At 43.6% G+C, this 18,211-nt stretch overlaps 1 protein-coding gene across 3 annotated transcripts in view; it reads right to left on the bottom strand.

Moving 5' to 3' along the window:
* The window catches only part of KBTBD12 (kelch repeat and BTB domain containing 12), an 89,907-nt gene extending 72,989 nt beyond the window's left edge, over positions 1 to 16,918 (bottom strand). For all 3 annotated transcript variants that reach the window (XM_066352207.1, XM_066352206.1, XM_066352208.1), the window contains exon 1: positions 16,854 to 16,918. The gene's annotated coding sequence lies outside the window, so the exon portion shown is untranslated. The remainder of the gene's footprint in view (positions 1 to 16,853) is intronic.
* Positions 16,919 to 18,211: the final 1,293 nt, after the last annotated feature.

Here is an 18,211-nt window from a genome sequence, read left to right on the forward strand (position 1 = left end):
CAGGGCAGAAGACTGTGAACTGTGTATCCATATCACCAAGGAAGGCCTAAAGGTCTCCACCACCTTGCTTTTCTGTAGCTTCTATGAGTGTGAGGGGACTCAGAAGGGGACCTGTACCTGTAATCAGACTCCATATTCAGTGTGTGACCCAGGGGATAACCAGCCCAATATCTGTTATGATCCCACAGATCCTCCTACTACAACAATATTTGAAGTAAAAATAGCAGCAGGAGGATGGGGGAAATGGACTGACAACAGCCCAGACCAAAGTGAAAGGAAACCCCAGTCAAGTTACACTGAGGTTTGATGCATGTGCGGCCGTAAGCCAGGCGCCATGTGATGAAGACAGGACCTGTGGGTCTCTCAGCTGGGAGAGAAGCTACAGGGTAGAGGAAAAGTATATATGCTCACCCAGTTTCACCTGTGAAACCAGCTGTGTATATTGGTCATGTGTCCTATGGGCAACCTGGGAAAAAGATAGTTCCAAGAAAAGGGAAGTATACCTGAGAAAAGAAACAGCCCTGTCAAACTGCACTAGCCATGGGTGCAATTCCTTACAGCTAGTTATAACCAATTCTCTGGACCCCTGCTGGAGGAAAAATGAGGCATTAACCCTTGGCATTACTGGACCTGGCCTAGACCCCTATGCTTAGCTCATCATCCAAGGCTAGATACAGAACCACCGGTTCGAGCCTTCCAAGTATCTAAGTCTTTTTATGAAGAAGTAATTAGACCCCTACCACCACTCCCACCAACGACTAAGAACTTGTTCCTCAGGATGGCTGAGGGAATGACCCATTCCCTAAATGTCACCTCTTGCTACATATGTGGGAAACTCTAGCAGGGGACAGATGGCTGCAGGAAGCAAAGGAACTGGTTCCCACTGAGGCTAGGCTAAATGTAATGACCCCCCACCCCTCTGATGACAGCCAATGGATTTTAAAACACGCTATCATAGGGCAATACTGCTTAGCCAGAGGAGGAGGAGATCTGACTGAATGAGTTGGGGAACTGACTTGCCTTGGGCAATGGTATTATAAGGCCACCTCCAAGCAGAGTGTGTGGTGGAGAAACCCGATGGAGAGAAACCTGTTGGCCAAATTTCCCGAGCTGACTAGAGCCTGGCAGGACCCAGGCAGGGCCAGAGACTGGATAGCACCACGTGGAGTTTACTAGATCTGTGGAAACAGGGCTTCTACCCGTCTCCCCAAGAACTGGGAAGGAAGCTGTATAATAGGTATAATAAAGCCTTTCTTTTTCCTCTTGCCTCTAAAAACAGGGGAACTGCTTACCTACCCAGCTCCACAGCCCTCATAATGGGTAAGAAGTGAACTCAAGATTGGAGACTGGAAAGATGATGAGTGGCCCCCAGAGTGAATAATCCTATACTATGGACATGCCACCTGGGCAGATGATGGATCTTCGGGGTACCACACCCCCATTTATATATATATTGAACCAGATTATCCAATTGCAGGCAGTTTTAGAAATCATTACCAATGAGACTAGGAGAGCCTTAACCCTCCTTGCACATCAGCCAACTCAGATGAGAGACACCATCTACCAAAACAGATTGGCACTAGACTATCCGTTAGCAGCAGAAGGAGTATGTGGGAAATTCAATCTCATTAATTGTTACCTGCAAACAGATGACCAGGGCCAGCCAGTTGAAGACCTTGTCAAGAAGATGACAAAATGGGCACACGTGCCCATGCAAGGCTGGCATGGATGGAACTCTGGTAGCTTTCTGGGGGGATGGTTCTCAGTCTTCGGTGGGTTTAAAACCCTAAGAGGAACAGTCTTACTACTCTTAGGAATGAGTCTGATAGGTCCGTGTCTGTTGTCACTGTTAATGAACAGCATAAGGAACATGATAGAGGTCACAGTACAGCCACGAACCACGGCCTATGTATACTTTACCCACCATTATCAGACCTTTCCCCAGGGGTCAGATGAAGAATGTGAGATTCCAGCATAAAAGAAATTCTGAAGTCTCAAACGGGGAAATGAGGAAGGAGGGGCAGGGTTCCTCTTCCCTGAAAAGAAGGAAATAAGAAGAATGCAGGGGAGGGGAGCCAGTGGGAGTAACTGGAGTCAGCCAGTGATAGATTAACTGCATCTCATAGTTCTCTAAATGGGTACTTACAGCCCCTTGCAATACAAAACAAAAATAGCAGGATCTGTGTGTAACTATGACCAGTGATCTGGAAACCCCTTCCCCCTGCTGATCCCACTGAAACTATCCCTCCCCTCTCCTTGAGTCCTGGGAAACCTTGAACAGAGGAATCCTGTGCGCATTGCTTAGATACTGTAAAGGTATATAACTTGTAAGAAAATCAACTTCGGGAAGCCTGTGTTTAGGAGCTACAAAACCCCATGTGCTCCACCAGCTTTAATAAATTCTCCTTCATCATTAAGTTATTTGAGTCTTACCTCCGTTGGGTCACTTCCTGCTACAGTTACTTGAAGTTGAAAAGCATAAAAGCTTTCTTATAAGGAAATAAATGTTTAAACATTTTTATTACTGTACTGTTATACACAAATTCCTCAAATGATATCAATTTTAGTAATGTTGGAAGGCTTCCAGATACAATCACTAGATTTAACATGCTGCGGATAATTCACTCATTAGTTCAAATGTCGATCTTGATGTTGCTAGAACAGAAATGAGATGCTGAGGATCCAAACGTTATGACCAAAATTCTAGTATTTCATACCCTTAAGGCAGTGGTGGTTCAAATAATTTAACAACCAGTTCTCTGCCCTAATGACTGTTTTAAGTATACAAAAATAATATACTGAAAGGTAGTTTATTATTTCATGCATTCAATACTTAAAATAAGAATAAAAGAGGTACACTAAACTAGATTATGTTATAAGAAATATTTTAAAAATATTAACAATAAAAATATTAAATAATACCTGACAAAAAACAATAAAACTGTTATTTAAAATATTTCCATATTGCTTCTTGATTGACGTCCTCACTTGCAATTATTTTCACCTATGGACGGAATGAACATTACTATTATTGCAGGAATCAAAGGAGGACAAAAACGCCCAGACAACTTGAGGAAGGAAGTAGGATTTAGTTAGCTGGCAGAGCTGCGTGACCCTAACAGAGTCAACAAAACACAAGCTCCCCGAAGTTAAGATTTCTCACATCTTATATACTTTTACAGCTTTAGCTTTCACATGACAAATGCCTGATTTTTATGACTTCTTTGTTTGCAGGCCTACGTGACTTTCGTGTCTCCAGGAGGGGAAGGGGAGAGGAGGCTGGAGGGTCTGTCCTTGACTTATTACTTATTCTTCTCTCTGGAGCTGCAAGTTCATTTCAAGGAACTGATAACAAGCAAGGTCTACAGCAGTGATCTGTTATTTTTCAAACATTTTATCTGCCTTTGCTCCTCAGTCCTGAGCACTGACTGAGGTCACGGGCTGAAGCGTGAGACCCTAGACATTGCAGGCCCTCTCTCCTCTGTATTCTTCTGCTTTCTCCTCCCTCATTCCCCCCCTTTTGAGGCCTCCAGAACTTTTTATTATACTGGAGTCTCACATTATTATTTTTTCTGAACAAACCTCCTTTAACCTGCACACACTTTCTGTAACTTACACAAATCTTTAACTTTTATGCAGTTTCTTTACTATTTTTATATAACTAGCTTTTACAAAAACTTACTTTTTTCTTTACCTTTTAAAAGTACTTCTATACCTTATATCTCCTATTATTAACACTATACAATTCCTTTCTAATTAATCAGAATTCTTAATTTCTAAAAACCTTAACCTTCAGTGAGGACTAAGTTAGTAATAAGCAATCCTCTTTTAAAATATACTTCTTTTTGGAGATGTTATTTTTCTAAGTAGCCTATCGAACACATCACCAATATTCACAGGTTATTCTACAGTGGTAGCTATAAGCACATATATACTTTTCATTTACTATGTATCTTCTCTCTTAGCTGAGGAACCTAAACCCCTTTCTGTATTACTCATAGAAGTATATGTATTAAACCTTAAGATGACTTGTTCTGGCTTTCCTTTGACCCTAGTTTCCCTCCCTCCCCAAAGTCTAATTATAAGGGGCACCACGGCGAGGTTCCTCAGGCTTTGGTCATACGTGGACCAGTCAGCTTTTGGTTATAGCTGGAGCAGGGCATGTTGTCCTTCTCAGGATCAACTTACAATGATTGGTAGGGTCAGTCTCTGCTGTCTATGAGGGTGTCCCTGCTGGGGCTGCAGGTTTCAACCAGCTGTGGTGAATTCAGGCGGGTATGCCTTCTATCTTGGCAACAGTGGGATTGGTCAGGATCACAGTGTAGGGTCTCTTCTACCTGGGTCAGAGGGGACCTGGATTCTAATCCTTGACTTATACTTGGTTTCTTTGAGAAAAAAAAATGGACAGGGGCAAACTAACTGACCGTAGCCCTATCTAACACTCACTTGGATATGGCACCAGTCATCTTGCCTAAAGCTTCTAATTGCCTATGTAGTTCTGTTTCTCCTAATTCTTGAGAAGTCCCTGGAAAACTGCATACTATTGGGAGAGGCTTATTGTATAATACCTTATAAGGTGAATACCTGGTGTTCTTGGAGGGGGTGTGCCAAATTTTAAACAGAATTAAAGGCAAAGCTTGTACCTATTTAAGACTTGTTTCCTGACATAACTTGCTAAGCCTTAACTTTAGAGTCCTATTTATATGTTCTACCTTTCCTAAACTCTGTGGTCTCTATGCTATATGAAGCTTTCAGGTGATGTCCAATGCTTGAGCTGTTCTTGGTACTACCTTAGCTACAAAGGCCGGGCCATTGTCAGAGCCTATTTGAAGTGGCAAGTCCAAACCTTGAAATGACTTCTCTGAGTGGTGCCTCTGTTACTTCTCTGGCCTTTTCAGTCTGGGTGGGATAGGCTTCTACCTATCCTGCTTTCTGATGTCCTTGGCAGTGAATTACTGCTATCTGTTTTAGCTTCTAGACTGCTTCCAGCAGCTGGAGAATTTTTCCTGGATATTTGAGGTCCTTGCCCCTGGCGGTTAGAAGCCATCTTTCCTTATATATGGCTCTATAGACTTGCAAAGTAAGAAAGGCAAAGCAGGAATCAGTAAAAAACATTCACTTTATTTCCTTTACTGAGCCCTAGGGCCCGAGTCAGAGTAATCAGTTCTAGCCGCTGAGCAGAAGTTCCTTGGGACAGAGGCCATGCCTACGCTGTCTCTGTAAAGTCACTACTGCTTGCCTTTCCCCTCATGAGTTGACAGAGCTCCTTCTATCTACACAGAGCTCCTAATCTAGGTCTCTTATGGGTTGATCTATTCTAACAGGTCTGGCTGGCTGGCTCTCCCTCCTCTACTGGAGGCACTGTTTCCAGGTTTAAAGTGGTACACACCTCTATTGCTAGCCTTGGGTTTTTACAGAGTAAACTCTGGTAATTGGTGAGATAGGCATCCGTGAGCCAATGATGCTCTCCTGTACTCAACAAAGCTACTACTGTATGAGGCACCTGTACCTCTAAGCCCTGTCCCACAGTCAACCAGTCTGCCTCTTGTGCCAACACCGCTGCAGCTGCCAAGGCCCCCAAGGATGGTTTCTAGCCCCCAGCATCTCCATCCAGCTGTCTGGAGAGGCAAGCCACTAGTCCAGACCACGACCTCAGGCCCTGGGTTAACACACCCACTGCTGACTTGCTCCTCTCTGAGACACACAGCACAAAATGTTTCGCTAGGTTAGGAAGACCTAGTGCTGGGGCCACTTGTAATTCCTTTTTAAGAGTCTGAAAAGCACAGTCCTGTTCTGGCCCCCAGTCCATGGGCTCTTCCCCATTTCCCCCTTTTGAGACTTCAAGGAGGGGTTTGGCTAACACTGTAAAGTTGGGTATTCACAGATGGCAGAATCCTACTGCACCTAGGAACTCCTCACTTCCTCTCTCCCTGCTGCAGAATAAATTTTAAGTATTTTACTTGCCTTTTGCAGACCTGGGCCTTCTTCTTCAATACCTTGTCGCAATAGCTCATCCATTCCTTGGGCACATCCTTGGAGAGTCTCATGACCCAGCAACAGGTCATCTATGTACCGAAGGAGGACACTCCTCATGTCCTGTGTAGGAAACCTCTGGAGGTCCAGAGTGAGGGCCTCCCCAAAGATGACAGGGGAGTTCTTGGACCCTTGCGGGAGCCTAGTCTAAGTGTACTATCCCTTTGCCCCTGTAGCCAGGTCCTCCGAGTGAAAGGCAAACAGCTCCCAGCCTCTAGGATTCAGTCTTGTACTAAAAAGGCATCTGTACTTCAGGCCCTGTCTTTGAGCACAGCCTCCCATCTCGGGGAGGAAGCCTGCACCTGTTCCAGCGGGGCAGTGAGAGGTGCCTCCCGCCTAGGTGAGCGTATGCTGAGGTTTGACAGATCCGGCGATGACGGGCCTGAGTGAGTAGCAGATGCTGGAGTGGACAGGGAGCTGGGTGTGGAAGGGTAAAGCCTTGCCGGCATGAAAGTGGGAGAGTCAGAGCTTCTGCTTCTTCTGGTTCACTAGGAGTTAAAATTTCTGGCTTCAGCTGCTGCAGGCTCTCTGGGTCTGTTGGAATGCTTCCTTGCCTTCGCTATTAATACTGTAAAGGCCTGACCTCTAAGCGAAGTAGGAGGGTGCAAAACTAGTGTAAGTCAAGCGTGTATGTAGGGAAACTGATTGGGGTGGCCTGGATCTCTAGTGACGACCTGCTACACTTTCTCTTTCCCTGCTAACACGGCTTCTTTCTAGCAGTCTGCATTCTCTCCCTATCTCTTTCTCTTTTCAAAACTTTCTGGCACGAAAACCTCTCCCCTAATGCAAACTACGAGCAAGGAAACACAAAAAATCATATCCTACAAACCTACTTGACTAACATTCCACCCCTTCTGCTCGCTTTGCTGTCTACACTACAGGCATTCCTGTGCAAGGAATGAGGTACATTATACAAACAAATTACAGCAACAGGACAAATGATACAATTTTAACAGTTACAATGGTGCCCTTTAACAATGTCTCTCTGAGCAGTTTGCCCACAGCGCACAATGTCCTTGGAGCTTCTCTCCAACTGGATGAAAAGCTTCCGGGTGCAGGGGGCTTCTAACAGAGCCCCCCCATCCCCGCCCCATCTGCACACCTTCTGTACAACAGACTTTACTTAAGCTTCCTTCTGCTGGCTATCTTATCCCAAAAGTGGGCTATTCTAGTTCACACAAGGTCCTTAACTTCCCTGGGGACATAGTAACCCTGTAATCAACCCCCTGAGAACCCTTTCTTACAATTCCTGACCATCGTGGCTAAAGGAGTGGGTTTCCCGTGAACTTCCTATGCCTCCCGTGACAGACAACAATCATGCCACACGAATGAATTGGGGAAGGATAGGGGAAATTTGGAGGGGATGCTACTCACTTCAGCCCTGTGGGAGAGAGTCGGAACCCTCTCCTGGTGTCCGTCTCGTTTACTCCACACTCACTCTTTTTCACACAATCTCCCACACACCAGTGGAGGGTGACGAGTCACTACTCCTAACCCGAACCCGTGGGGCCTGTTCCCCACACCTGTGGAAGGGGATGCAGTCACCACTCCTAACTCGAACCCGTGGGACCCAACGGGCTGGAGTGTGAGACCCTACCAGGGGTCCCCAAACTTTTACACAGGGAGCCAGTTCACTGTCCCTCAGACCGTTGGAGGGCCGCCACATACAGTGCTCCTCTCACTGACCACCAATGAAAGAGGTGCCCTTCTGAAGTGCGGCGGGAGCCGGATAAATGGCCTCAGGGGGCCCGTATGCGGCCCGCGGCTGTAGTTTGGAGACGCCTGCTTGCAGGCCCCCTCTCCTCTGTATTCTTCTGGTTTCCCCTCCCTCATTACGGGCACTTAGAGTAGGCTGTTGCACTGATGCATGTTAAAAATGAGTAAGAAATGTAAATTTGCGATTTCTATGTTGGGCAGCTGCCCAGGCACCCACTGTAGAGAGGACCCTGATTACCAATGCCACTTTAACAACGGGTTCACTGAACTCAACAAAAAATTAGGTATCAGTTCTGCCGAACCAGTGTGAACCAGCTGAATCCCACCACTGCCTTAAGGCAGGAATCAAACCATCCTTGTCAAACTTTTTGGAATAGGGTTATTTTATTAAAAACACAGGTGGCATTAATTTCAAAGAACAGTTAAGAATAAAATAATAGCTATCACATTTTGGGTTTGTTTTCTTTCTTTCTTTTTTTTTTTAGCTGGAAATGGGGAGAGACAGTCAGACAGACTCCCGAATGTGCCCCACCGGGATCCACCCGGCACGCCCACCAGGGGCTACGCTCTGCCCACCAGGGGGCGATGCTCTGCCCCTCCGGGGCGTCGCTCTGCCGTGACCAGAGCCACTCTAGCGCCTGGGGCAGAGGCCAAGGAGCCATCCCCAGCGCCCGGGCCATCTTTTTGCTCCAATGGAGCCTTGGCTGCAGGAGGGGAAGAGAGAGATAGAGAGGAAGGAGAGGGGGAGGGGTGGAGAAGCAAATGGGCGCCTCTCCTATGTGCCCTGGCCGGGAATCGAACCCGGGTCCCCCGCACGCCAGGCCGATGCTCTACCGCTGAGCCAACCGGTCAGTGCTTGGGTTTGTTTTCTTATAAACACATTGTATGTAATATCTCATAAACAACTTTATAATGGACAGTGTTGGGTTTCCCCCGGCATCCAACCTGCCTTCACTTGGTAAAACTGGGTGGGATTGCCTCCAATTCCCCTCCCTCACGACTATGACTGGTTCAGGGAGGGGTGTGAGATCCGAGACTCACCTAATCAGAGTGAAGCTCAGGTCTCTAGCACAATGATTGGTGATGCCCATGTGTTATATAGATGAAAGGTCTGGAACTGCTGCAGGCAGGCATGTTGCCATAAGACGGAATGAGGACAATATAGAAAAGCAGCAGAGAATGCAGAGCAATGGAGTTTGAAATGTTCCTATTATCAGTATTTTTCAGTTTTGAGGGACGAAACATACCTTTGTTGTTTAAGCTCGTTTGAACTGAGATTGCTGGTATTGGCGCTCAACAGTCCCTATGAGTGTATGTAGCATATGTAAAAATATTAAGAAAAGGTTGCCTGAAGCAATTGCATATTTTATAAAATTTTACTTCTGTAATGTTATATTTCCTATTCTTAAACTGTCAAGTAAAAGAACCATAGAAACTGCTACTTATCCTCATTTCTCCTTGATAGAAGGCAACAATCAATAAAACATTCTTCTGAATTTACCTCTTCCACGTCTGCCATTGTAATGCAGAATAGCCATAGGCAGTAAACAAACAAACGAGTGTGACTGTATGCCAACAAAATGTTTTATGGATATTGAAACTTGAACAAAATGTTTTATGGATATTGAAACTTGATATTTTCACACCATGAAAAAATTTTTTTCATAAAAAACATTTAAAATTATAAAATTCTTTCCTAGTTCATGAAATATATACAAAATAGGCAGCAGGTCAATGACTCCTGCTCTACTGCTAGAAATAAATCCATTTTCTAGATTATGAGTAAGACAATATCCTATCCAGGTGTCTAATCTTCACTTTTCTACTTAAATCCAACTAAAGAGTTTTGAGAAGGAGACCAGTTAGGTATCTATTTTAAAAAGATCATCCGGGTCCTGGCTGGTTGGCTCAGTGGGAGAGTGTTGGCTCCGCATGTGAATGTCCCGGGTTTGATTCCTGGCCAGGGCACACAGGAGAAGCGCCCATCTGCTTCTCCACCCTTCCCTCTCTCCCTTCTCTCTGTCTCTCTCTTCTCTTCCTGCAGCTAAGGCTCCATTGGAGCAAAGTTGGCCCGGGCGCTGAGGATGCCTCCATGGCCTCTGCCTCAGGCACTAGAATGGCTCTGGTTACAGCAGAGTGGCACCCCAGATGGGCAGAGTATCACCCCCTAGTGGGCATGCTGGGTGAATCCCAGTCAGGCGCATGAGAAATTCTGTCTCTCTGCCTCCCCGCTTCTCACTTCAGAAAAATACACACAAAAAAAATCATCTGGTGTCTCCATGGTTTCCAAATATATCAATTTCTTGAAATAATGCTTTATTTGAAGGCAGCTTCTCTACTCTGAACATTGGCTCCAACAACAACAAAACGCTTTAAAAAAAATAATTGTTTCAAACATTCCAAGAAAACATTTATGAATTTTTAAGAATTGTTAAGTATCTCTTTCTTCCAACTGCCTTTATACAACTCCTGAAGGCTATTCTCATTGTTATGAGTTTATAGGCAAAATAAATTTACTGATGAAAATCCTGAAAAATACTTAGGTGGTTAAATTAGCCACTATACTTCAAAACACATTTTCAGTATTGTTCTTTGTGCAGATAAGGTGCAGAGGAGATACTGACAGGCACGTGGGGGCTTAAACATGAGATTGTCCTGGGTTTGACTCTCAGTTTAGTCACTTGCTGTAGTCCTAAAATTATTTAACCTTTATAAACCTTGTTTCTTCATCTGCAAAGTGAGAATAATGCACATAAATAATGAGACTGAGCATCCAATAGAAATTATTGTTAGTTTGCAGTGGTGCAGCATAGTGTAGCTCAGAGGTTAGAAAAAGAGGCTTTGGCTTGGGTTACTGAGGCCTACGGATCTTAGCATCTTTGATTTTTCTCAACTGAGATTAGTTTTGAGAATTAGATAAGAAGAGGTGGGAGAATTAAATAAGGCCATGCATGTACACAACATGTAATATTCTTGGTAAAATTTGTAAAGCTGAGGCAGGATACCTGTTCAAATCATTTTCAAAGAACAATAATGTTTGGGTTCATATACAAACTGCCTGTAGGTACAGATTCAGCTCGTAAATGAAAGAGCTGACAGCAACTCTTCTTTAATGAAGGCATAAAGGGCATTCTCTATTCATCAGCAAAACAAAATTGTACAAATGTTTTCAATGATATCAATAGAATGTTATTCTCTGCTCCAATTTATTGAAGACTGAACTGGTGTATTTATAGTAATAATCCCATAATAATGGGAAAAAAAACCAAGTAGCAAAGATAAATACAAATCACAAGAATAAAGCCTAATTACTTTGCAAATCCAAAATGCAGTTATACTTACGTCTAGTATAGTTATCTCTGAGAAATGGACTGCTATACATTTTAATGTGGCATAAAAATGTTAATTTACTTAAACTGCCAATGTTTTGCTTTTGCAATGTTTAATTTTATAATCTTTACATTACCTTTACAGTTGCTACTTTTTCTAAAACACAATTAACATGAATATGTCTCCATGTTTTGCTCAAGTTAAAAGTAGTTTCAATTCATAGTAGCACTTTTCTGTAAACTTGAAATATCAAAATGAAAAGTTAAAAAATTATATATTCTTTAAGGATACATACAACTACCATGAGACATAAAGAAATGAAGGGTAATTATAAATGTCAAATTAAGGATAGTGGTTGCCTATCAGGAGGCAAGACAGGATGGGATGTAATTGCAGAAGGGTTGGTTGACAAGGAGTTTCAACTGTATACTCAGTTTTAACTTCATCAGCTGTATGACAGGTACACTATACATAATTATTCTTTATGCCTTTTCATGTCTTAAATATTGCATAAACTAAGTTTAAAATAAAAATTGTACTAAGTAACATACCTTTTGAAAATCTAACCCACACTGTAAACCATGTCCGTGTGTCATAGAGAGAGATACGTATTAAATTTTCTTTTTAAATTGTCAAGGCGTATTCAGCTCAACTTATATGATTGGAAAATACAAAAGCTAACAACCTACTTATTCAGTCTGAATGAGAACTGCTTTGGAGGAAGGGCAGAAACAATTTTTTCAACTCCTGTTTTGGTGGGAAAAGAAATTACTGGATTCCTGAATAAGCATGTATTTTTTTTTCCTATAGAAATGTTCAGGATAGTGAATAGGTTATAATATAAAATGATAGTTGAGCAACAGCAAAGCCTTGAATTTTATCAATAAAAAAACTGAAGATTCAAGGGAATAACTTGGACAGGGTCATAATATCTAGTCTGTTGGCAAGCTGAGGAATGTCAACATGATATCAGAAAATGACGTCCCAGTTCCACTGTTTAAAACAAAATCATTTTGTAAGTTGGTGACTATTGTAAACTCTGAGAAAGATGAAACCTACTAAGAAGGGCTCCTAGTGGCTAATTGGTTATGTATAAACAAACTAACTAACTAACTAACTAACTAACTAAATAAATAAATAAATAAATAAATAAATGGAGCCTAGCTGCCATTTCTAGACAAACCATACTATGGGGGGTGTGGATGGGTGCTGCACTGAAATACCTATCTAGCTTGTATTTCTGCCATCTGAGCCAGCCCTTATAAAGGAGTTCCTAGAATCCTATTTCAACCAGTAGGAGTGAGGCTTCAGCCAATTGGAGCTGCATAGTTCTGACCAACCAGAGCTGCTCAACTTTGACCAATTAGGACAGTGTCTTTGGGACCAATCAAACTGTGAGAATTTGGAGACCTAATTCGTGGGAAGACAGACCAATCAGGGACTGGGATTGGAGACTTCTGTCCTTATAATTCAGCTCCCTATAAGAGAGCTTACTTTCCCTTTCCACTGAGGACTTATTTCTCTGGCTGAGCTGAAACAACAAAGACTTCTCCGCGGAGCAGAATGGAGCAGACCAGAGCTGAAACAACAAAGACTTCCCCGTGGAGCAGAGTGGAGCAGACCAGAGCACTTGTTGGACAGGGGCCTAGAGCCAGGGCTGCCTCCCAGCTGTGCTGTTTTCACAGTTATGCTCTATCATAATTAAGCTGTTTTGCACTGAATAAAGTTTCCTTCTTCACTGTACCACAATTTGGGATTCCTGTTGGTTAGTGTTGAATCGGAGCCAAAAACCATTATTTGACATTATTAAGTATAAAATCACTACCCCGTATTTAAAAAAATTATCCTGAGCCTATTTTCAGCAACACTACACCTCATTCAGGCATTAGGAGGCCCATCACAATGTAGCACCTCCTAACCTCTCCTGCTCTGTCTCCTCACTTTCCTTCCTTACATTTTTCAATCTTTTATTTCTTTCTTTTTTCTCTAGTGAGAGGAGGGGAGGTAGAGACAGGCTCCCACATGCACCCCGAAAGGAATCCACCTGGCAAACCCACTAGGGGGCGATGCTCTGCTCATCTGGGGCGTTGCTCTGTTGCAACCGGAGCCATTTTTTAGCACCTGAGGCAGAGGCCATGGAGCCATTCTCAGCACCCAGGGCCAACTCATTGAGCCATGGCTGCAGGAGGGGAGGAGAAGAGAGAGAGAGAGATAAAGAGAAATGTGAGAGGGGGAGGGGTGAAGAAGCAGATGGGAGCTTCTTCTGTGTGCCCTGACCAGGAATCAAACCCAGGACTTCCACACGCCAGGCCAACCCTCCACCACTGAGCCAACCAGCCAGGGCTCTTAGTACTGAACCACTAATAATGCACACATGCCTCTATACCTGAAAAAGTGCTTTTGGCTCTTCAAATTCATCTCAGACATCACTTCCTCAGTGAAATTTCTGCCTTTCATTGCTTGTACTTTGACTATAGTGGTTGCATAGTTGCAATTTATTTGTGCATAGCTCCCAGGGGTGGGATTCAGCTGGTTTACGCCAGTTCAGAAGAACTGATACCGAATTTTTTTGTTGATTTCAGCAAACCAATTGTTAAAATGGCACTTTTAATCAGGGTTCTCTCTAAGGTGGGTGCCTGGGCAGCTGCCCAATGTGGAAATCACAAATTTACATTTCTTACTCTTTTTAAACATTCATCTGCGCAACAGCATATTTTAAGTGCCCATAGTAATGTTCATTCTGTCCATAGGTTAAAAAAATTTGACAGAACTATGTTTGTAATATTTATTCATTTCATTAAAATCATTATACCTTTGATGAAATACTACATTTTAACGCCCTTGTGTTTGTTACTTCAGACATATAAAGACAAAAGTGCTGAACAACCAGGGGTGACAAGCTGTCATTTGTTTCAGTTCTGTGTTATGCCCCCAATTCCCCCAAGACATTATGAGTATTATTGAATATTTTTTTGTTAATATTTTAAAACCTTTTCTTTTTTCTTATTCAGTGAGAGGAAGAGAGACAGAGACAGACTCCTCAAATGTACCCTGACTGGGATCCACCCAGCAAGCCCACTAGGGGGTGATGCTCTGCCCATCTGTGGTGTTGCTCTGTTGCTCAGCAACTGAGCTCTTCTTAGCACCTGAGGCGGAGGCCATGAAGCCATCCTCAGTGCCTGAGGCCAACTTGCTCCAATAGAGCCATGGCTGCAGGAGAGGAAAACAGAGAGAGAAGTGAGAGGGGGAAGGGATAAAGAAGTAGATGGTTGCTTCTCCTATGAATCCTGACCAGGAAAGGTATTGAAACCAGGACAGCCACATGCCAGGCTAACACTTACCACTGACTCAACTGGCCAGGGCTAAAATTCTTTCTTATAATCTACTTTTGTGTACCTATTTTTTTTTTTTTTTAGAAAGAGAGAGGGACAGATAGGGGCAGACAGACAGGAAAGGAGAGATATGAGAAACATCAGTTCTTCACTGGGGCATGTTAGTTGTTCATTAATTGCTTTCTCATATGTGCCTTGACCAGGGGGACTCCAGCTGAGCCAGTGACTCCTTGCTCAAGCTAGCAATCTTAGGCTTCAAGCCAGTGACCTTCGGGTTTAAACCAGCAACCCCACGTTCAAGCTAGTGTCATGTCTATGATCCCATGCTCAAGCTAGCAACCCTGCGTTCAAGCTAGTGAGCTCACGCTCAAACCGTATAAGCCTGTGCTCAAGCCGGCAAACTCGGGGTTTTGAACCTGGGTCCTCTGCATCCCAGGCTGATGATCTACCCACTGTGACACCACCTGGTCAGGCTGTGTACCTTTTTTATTGTTCTTATTTAAGTATTAAATGCATGAAATGATAAACTACCTTTCGATATATCGTTTTGTTTTGTTATACTTTAAACGGTCATTAGGGCAAAGAACAGGTTGTTAAATTATTTGGATCCCACCACTGGTGCCTCCCCTTTCAATGATGAGCACATTGAGGGTAGGGGCTCATGTCTAAATCATTCCTGCATTCTTAACACATGTCTGACGATGCTTGGAATGAGAGTTGCTCAGTATGGTTTCTGCAATTAAATAGATGTTTTGCTTAGTCCTAAATGACAAGTTCATGAGAGCCTTTTATTTTTTACATTTTATACATGTTAATAAACTACCATCTTGAAGATTTTTTCTACATATAGAAGTTGTGCTTGATTCTTCAAGTTGCTATCTTTTTGGTCCAAGTTAAATAAATGACCCAGAATCATGAACTTGATTTCCTTAACTATAACATTGTGACACCCACTTCTCACTCCTACTCTCAAAATTAATTCCCAGTCACCATGTGCTCCCAGCAATTCTGCTCTTTTTTTGAGAATAACTGAAGCCAGAGGTCATAAAGTGGCGGCTCACAGACCTTTCTTTTTCTATTTTTTTGTAAATTAATTGCCAACAAGCCAAGTTGAAAATTCCAGCATCTATTGAAAATAATGGATGCTATGGCAACAGTGAGCCCTTAATTCCTCTGATGACAACGACGTGCAGGACTCGAGTAGCCAGCTGCCACCTCTCAGATGGCACATCTACTTTATATCCCCAGCCCCCTTATCTCCTGTTGAGACCTGGGGATCAGTTATCACTTATAATTCTTCCTGTGCTGTTGCTTTTCTCACCTCTGCCCCTTTAGTGATCCTATGGCCATCTAAGTTTGGGAACCCTGGTTGTTACCATTACATACTCATAATTTATTTCAGTATTACCATCTTGTGCAAACACTCGTAGAAGGTGCGTTAGAACACAAGCACCACCCTAAATGCACTCTGAGTCTCCCACCAGTATGGACAAATGCCTGATCCATTTAATAGTAATAATCGTCCCTACATGCTAGGTGTTTATCATGGCCAGGCAGCTAGACCGGGTGGTGGCACAGTAGATGGAGCACCAGCCTGGGATGCAGAGTACTCAGGTTCGAATCCCCGAGGTTGCCGGCTTGAGCATGGGTTCACCAGCTTGAGCGCAGGGTTGCTGGCTTGAGCGTGGAATCATAGACGTGACCTCATGGTTGCTGGCTTGAGCCCAAAGGTCGCTGGCTTGAGCAGAGGGCCACTCTCTCTGCTGTAGCACCCTCCTCCGCCCCCCAACTCAAGGTACCTATGAGAAAGCAATCAATGAACAACTAAGGTGCCCCAATGAAGAACTGATGCTTCTTATCTCTCTCCCTTCCTGTCTGTCTGGCTCTATCTGGCCCTCTCTCTGTCTCTCTCTCTGTCCCTGTCCCTCTTGCTAAAAAAAAAAAAAAAAAAAAAAAAAAAAAAAAGAGAGAGAGAGAGAAAAGCCAGGCATTAGGATGATAAAGCTAAATAAGACAGGCTTCTTTTTTCCTTCCTTTGAGGCGTTTACAATGTTTTGCATTCTCACCACGCTTCACACTTTTCAAAGAACTATTAAGATGCATTCTAGCTCATTAGTTCCGTTTAAGAAGCATTTGTGTGGAGGGGGAGGGGAATGTAGGGCAATTATATTCCGGATTTTAAAGAGCGTTGGGGGTCGATGTTTATTGAAGCTTTTTAAAGTGCCAGGCACTATTCAGGGTTCTAGTAAGACAACCTGGCCCCGAGAGGCCGTGCGCCCACCTTTCTGGAGCTAACAGTCCAGTAAAGGAAGCAAAAGACCACCTAGTTCGTTCAGAAACGGACAGCACGATTAAGGCTTCAAGACTGAGCGATGTGACAGAAGGGGGAGCAGCGCCGGGTGAGCCTGCTGATAAGACCCGCGGTCCCGCGCGGTTACTTACTGAGTGCTGCCAGCTGGAGGTCCAAGGGCCACCGCGCCGCGGCTCAGACGCCGGGTCTGGCGGGCGCAGAGAGGAGGCGCCCGACTAATCCGCACTGCCCAATATGGACCTGCGCTGCCCAGCGCTATAGATAGCCATGGGGAAGTCCCGGGGGACGGAGCGCGGACAGGACCCGAGGGGGCAGGGCGGGCGTAGGCCCGCCTTTGGGTGCCGGTAGCGCCTTGCCCACCAGGGCTGCCGGGGACCTGCCCGACTCGCCCCAAGGTCGACCAGGAGGGGGCGAGGACACATTTTTAAAGAGACTCTGAAAATTGGATTTTTAAAAATCTATGCGGTTAAATCTTTAAAAAATGCAAAACAACCAAAGATCTGTCAGAAGTCCCATTGATGTGGTCCAGGAATAGGGCTTGCTGGTAAAGTACCAATGTCAGTTACATGTAAATTTAGGGTAAAGAACCAATGATTTTTTTTAGTACATGTCCCAAATACTGCATGGTCAATGTACATTTAACTGGCTGTGGGTCCTTTGTTTGTTTTGGGTTCTGTATTTTCATTTACTACATCTGATAACTCTATTTGGGAGCCTTCAGCTCCATGACCTTTGCCTACAGTGGTTCTCAAAGTGTGTGCCAGGGCACACTGGTGCGCTTTAGAAGATTTCCAGGTGCACCCTATAGTATTCCAGAGAAATGTGTGTCTGTTGGGGACCAAAAAAACCAACAGGGTTTTTGGAGTTTAGATTTTTGGGGGACAGAGGTGGGGAGTTGGCTGTAAGCTAACAGTCTGCCCAACTGCTCACCTCACTTGCCTGATTAGGTTGCAAAACGCTGTTAAGCTGTGGTGCTGGATTGTTTACACTACCCTCCCCCCCCCTCCCAGCCCCATGTTCCTGGGAAAGACTGGAGGCAAGTTTCTTCTATCCTTTGGTGTATCTAAGGTTAAGATGATATGTATGGTGGGGGTTTTCTGCACTCAACACAATTAAGAGTAAAAAGAGAGAAATTCTTCAATATGTTGATGAGGAAATGAGAGTTTGCCTTTCAAATATATGCCCAAACATTGAAGAAATCGCTAGGACACATCAGGCTCATGTTTCTCATAAACACAAGAATGAAAAAACTTAACACATTCACACCAGGACCTGCCAAATTTACTAAATCTTACTAAGAATGTATCTATATATAAAAAGATAACTTTTTTGTCATTTTTTTATTTTTAACTTCTCTCTTTTATGAATTCTAAAAAGCATAACTCAAACAATGTAACATAAAAAATGTTTTTTAATGTCAGAATAAATTTAATTTTGTCATATTTATTTTGTTTAATTACCATAAAAGCACGCTTGGACTTTATATTTT

The sequence above is a fragment of the Saccopteryx leptura genome, chromosome 11, assembly GCF_036850995.1.
Source record: "Saccopteryx leptura isolate mSacLep1 chromosome 11, mSacLep1_pri_phased_curated, whole genome shotgun sequence".
Taxonomy (NCBI): Eukaryota; Metazoa; Chordata; class Mammalia; order Chiroptera; family Emballonuridae; genus Saccopteryx; species Saccopteryx leptura.